The sequence below is a fragment of the Schistocerca gregaria genome, unplaced genomic scaffold, assembly GCF_023897955.1.
Source record: "Schistocerca gregaria isolate iqSchGreg1 unplaced genomic scaffold, iqSchGreg1.2 ptg000458l, whole genome shotgun sequence".
Lineage (NCBI taxonomy): Eukaryota > Metazoa > Arthropoda > Insecta > Orthoptera > Acrididae > Schistocerca > Schistocerca gregaria.
The window spans coordinates 45,001-50,000 of NW_026061876.1; the positions used below are offsets into that span (position 1 = coordinate 45,001).

At 52.2% G+C, this 5,000-nt stretch overlaps 1 non-coding gene across 1 annotated transcript in view; it reads left to right on the top strand.

Annotated features, from left to right (window-relative positions):
- Positions 1 to 3,421: 3,421 nt before the first annotated feature.
- The window catches only part of LOC126313002 (small subunit ribosomal RNA), a 1,893-nt gene continuing 314 nt past the window's right edge, over positions 3,422 to 5,000 (top strand). Inside the window, exon 1 of the ribosomal RNA XR_007554898.1 lies at positions 3,422 to 5,000. This exon is cut by the window's right edge and continues 314 nt beyond it. This is a non-coding gene — a ribosomal RNA (small subunit ribosomal RNA).

A 5,000-nucleotide genomic window follows, 5' to 3' on the forward strand; every position in this document is an offset into this window, starting at 1 on the left:
TAACCCACGTTGACCCTAACCTAACCCACGTTGGCCCCTAACCTAACCCACGTTGGCCCCTAACCTAACCCACGTTGGCCCCTAACCTAACCCACGTTGGCCCCTAACCTAACCCACGTTGGCCCCTAACCTAACCCACGTTGGCCCCTAACCTAACCCACGTTGGCCCCTAACCTAACCCACGTTGGCCCCTAACCTAACCCACGTTGGCCCCTAACCTAACCCACGTTGGCCCCTAACCTAACCCACGCTGCACCTTAACCTAAGTTACGCTGCACCTTAACCTAAGTTACGCTGCACCTTAACCTAAGTTACGCTGCACCTTAACCTAAGTTACGCTGCACCTTAACCTAAGTTACGCTGCACCTTAACCTAAGTTACGCTGCACCTTAACCTAAGTTACGCTGCACCTTAACCTAAGTTACGCTGCACCTTAACCTAACTTACACTGCACCTTAACCTAACTTACACTGCACCTTAACCTAAGTTACACTGCACCTTAACCTAAGTTACACTGCACCTTAACCTAAGTTACACTGCACCTTAACCTAAGTTACACTGCACCTTAACCTAAGTTACGCTGCACCTTAACCTAACTTACGCTGCACCTTAACCTAACTTACACTGCACCTTAACCTAACTTACACTGCACCTTAACCTAACTTACACTGCACCTTAACCTAACTTACACTGCACCTTAACCTAACTTACACTGCACCTTAACCTAACTTACACTGCACCTTAACCTAACTTACACTGCACCTTAACCTAAGTTACACTGCACCTTAACCTAAGTTACACTGCACCTTAACCTAAGTTACACTGCACCTTAACCTAAGTTACACTGCACCTTAACCTAAGTTACACTGCATCTTAACCTAAGTTACACTGCACCTTAACCTAAGTTACACTGCACCTTAACCTAAGTTACACTGCACCTTAACCTAAGTTACACTGCACCTTAACCTAAGTTACACTGCACCTTAACCTAAGTTACACTGCACCTTAACCTAAGTTACACTGCACCTTAACCTAAGTTACACTGCACCTTAACCTAAGTTACACTGCACCTTAACCTAAGTTACACTGCACCTTAACCTAAGTTACACTGCACCTTAACCTAAGTTACACTGCACCTTAACCTAAGTTACACTGCACCTTAACCTAACTTACACTGCACCTTAACCTAACTTACACTGCACCTTAACCTAACTTACACTGCACCTTAACCTAACTTACACTGCACCTTAACCTAACTTACACTGCACCTTAACCTAAGTTACACTGCACCTTAACCTAAGTTACACTGCACCTTAACCTAAGTTACACTGCACCTTAACCTAAGTTACACTGCACCTTAACCTAACTTACACTGCACCTTAACCTAACTTACACTGCACCTTAACCTAACTTACACTGCACCTTAACCTAACTTACACTGCACCTTAACCTAACTTACACTGCACCTTAACCTAACTTACACTGCACCTTAACCTAACTTACACTGCACCTTAACCTAACTTACACTGCACCTTAACCTAACTTACACTGCACCTTAACCTAACTTACACTGCACCTTAACTGTCACATGTAACGTCACAGGAATGTAGCTTTGCCTAACAGCAACCCTCTGAACATAGTTCACTGCTTGGATCCTCTGGTGTCATGTGTATTTCTTGATGCCATGGTGCGTACCCTCACATAAAGGTCTTTCGAGTGTTGCGTACTTTCTACACAGTCCCGCTAACCACTGGAAGGGTGTACCGCTACAGAACGAATATCGCCCTCCCCTCCTGCCCTTCCAAGCTGGTCGGTCAGGCGTTTGTTTGTGAAATGAGCCTTGCAGCTGTTCAGTTGCATTCGGTTGTCGATGCAGTCAGTGTACGTTGTGGTACGGCCTGTGTGGACTGTCCGCTGATGTACGCGTAACCCACACTGATCATCCGTCGTTACGTACTGAGTGACATAATGTGGCACATGCTTGACCGTACACCGGCTGCGCCCTACAATGGCGAATCATAAGGGCCATATGTTGTGCACGATGCTACTTGTCTCGTCTCCCCATTACAGCGAGATTGCACTGTTGTACGCCGTACAGACATGTGGTAAGTAGGTACGGACGAAAGTATTGCATGTTGGCCCCCCCCCCCCCCCTCCTCCCTCTGCCGGGAATCAGCGTGAGCCGTCTGTTGATGTAGCGACGAGGGTTTTCCTATTTAATCGTATTGCCCCACACAACATGATAGCACGGTGGACCGCGTTCCACATCTGCGACATGCTACAGAGGCCGGTTGACAGTCGACCGCGCAAGGGACATTGCACACGTGCGCGGACCATCTTCCACGTGTTCTCTCGTGTACATGCCGCAGTGTGTATGTGGGCTGATGTAGCGTGTCGTGACACATAACATGCAGGCATGCCAGAATCGTAGATTTCGCAAATGTAGATTGACGTATACGTTTGCTGCCAAAGATCCGCAAATGAACTGGAAATCAGTTGTTGAGCGGTTGTTCGCGCTGCAGGTGCATCGGTGATAGCGACGATCGGTACATCTGTGAACCGGTTGTTTCGGCGGTACCCGCCATGCCCCCGAACCTGAGTTGGCCATGTGGGTATGAAGCGATACGAGGCTGTGGCTTGGCGGGACAGTCCCCGGCCGGTGAGGGGGGGCCGCCCGGCGTGCTGGCCGCGCGCTGCGTGAGCGCACGCACTACAGCCGGCTGGTGGGGGGCGCCCAGTGGCAGGAGCGCCGGCCGACGGGCCCGGCTGGCGTCCCAGCTATGCGCCGGCGCACCCTGCGCGCGGCGCCAGGCGGCCAAAGTGGGTTCTGTCGAGCCCGGTGCGAAGCGCGGTGGACATCTGCAGTGTGCTGGTCCGATTGCGGACTGTGTGCGTTGAGGATGCGCCGCCGCCCGGCACTCGGCGTCGCGACGCCGTCTGCTGCTCGGTCGCCCCCAGCGGTTCTCGCAGGTGGTTTGTATCGCAGCTCTGCGGACGTGTTGGCGCGTGCGCTGTGCTGGGAGAGTTCGCTTCTGCACCCAAGTGGGGCTTTGCCCTTCTGTGGCGCTGGCGTTGGAGCTGCCGGTCACCGTAGGTGGCGCGTGTTGTTTCCCGCCGGCAATGCCACGACAGCACGCTCCCGGGCCTCTGTCGGCAGCGGCAAGCTCAGTTGGGAGCACGGGTGTTCGCACTGAAAGCGTCTACTCGCCTATCTCCGGGCGATTGCGCCTCTCTCGAACCCGACCAAGTACTTAGGACGGCGCTGCGCGCCGCCGGGACCTGAGAGGGTTTCGAGGTGTATCGTGCAGGGGAGCTCAGCCTCCTCCTGTTTGCAGAATAATTGAGCGGACGCTTGCGTGTTCGCGCGGGCCCTCGGGACACACTCCCGGGCGGCCGGCTGCTCAGCTCTCGTTGACGCAGCTCCCTGGTTGATCCTGCCAGTAGTCATATGCTTGTCTCAAAGATTAAGCCATGCATGTCTCAGTACAAGCCGCATTAAGGTGAAACCGCGAATGGCTCATTAAATCAGTTATGGTTCCTTAGATCGTACCCACGTTACTTGGATAACTGTGGTAATTCTAGAGCTAATACATGCAAACAGAGTCCCGACCAGAGATGGAAGGGACGCTTTTATTAGATCAAAACCAATCGGATTGGCTCGTCTGGTCCGTTTGCCTTGGTGACTCTGAATAACTTTGGGCTGATCGCACGGTCCTCGTACCGGCGACGCATCTTTCAAATGTCTGCCTTATCAACTGTCGATGGTAGGTTCTGCGCCTACCATGGTTGTAACGGGTAACGGGGAATCAGGGTTCGATTCCGGAGAGGGAGCCTGAGAAACGGCTACCACATCCAAGGAAGGCAGCAGGCGCGCAAATTACCCACTCCCGGCACGGGGAGGTAGTGACGAAAAATAACGATACGGGACTCATCCGAGGCCCCGTAATCGGAATGAGTACACTTTAAATCCTTTAACGAGTATCTATTGGAGGGCAAGTCTGGTGCCAGCAGCCGCGGTAATTCCAGCTCCAATAGCGTATATTAAAGTTGTTGCGGTTAAAAAGCTCGTAGTTGGATTTGTGTCCCACGCTGTTGGTTCACCGCCCGTCGGTGTTTAACTGGCATGTATCGTGGGACGTCCTGCCGGTGGGGCGAGCCGAAGGCGTGCTTGCGCGTCCCGAGGCGGACCCCGTTGAAATCCTACCAGGGTGCTCTTAGTTGAGTGTCTCGGTGGGCCGGCACGTTTACTTTGAACAAATTAGAGTGCTTAAAGCAGGCAAGCCCGCCTGAATACTGTGTGCATGGAATAATGGAATAGGACCTCGGTTCTATTTTGTTGGTTTTCGGAACCCGAGGTAATGATTAATAGGGACAGGCGGGGGCATTCGTATTGCGACGTTAGAGGTGAAATTCTTGGATCGTCGCAAGACGAACAGAAGCGAAAGCATTTGCCAAGTATGTTTTCATTAATCAAGAACGAAAGTTAGAGGTTCGAAGGCGATCAGATACCGCCCTAGTTCTAACCATAAACGATGCCAGCCAGCGATCCGCCGCAGTTCCTCCGATGACTCGGCGGGCAGCCTCCGGGAAACCAAAGCTTTTGGGTTCCGGGGGAAGTATGGTTGCAAAGCTGAAACTTAAAGGAATTGACGGAAGGGCACCACCAGGAGTGGAGCCTGCGGCTTAATTTGACTCAACACGGGAAACCTCACCAGGCCCGGACACCGGAAGGATTGACAGATTGATAGCTCTTTCTTGATTCGGTGGGTGGTGGTGCATGGCCGTTCTTAGTTGGTGGAGCGATTTGTCTGGTTAATTCCGATAACGAACGAGACTCTAGCCTGCTAACTAGTCGCGTGACATCCTTCGTGCTGTCAGCGATTACTTTTCTTCTTAGAGGGACAGGCGGCTTCTAGCCGCACGAGATTGAGCAATAACAGGTCTGTGATGCCCTTAGATGTTCTGGGCCGCACGCGCGCTACACTGAAGGAATCAGCGTG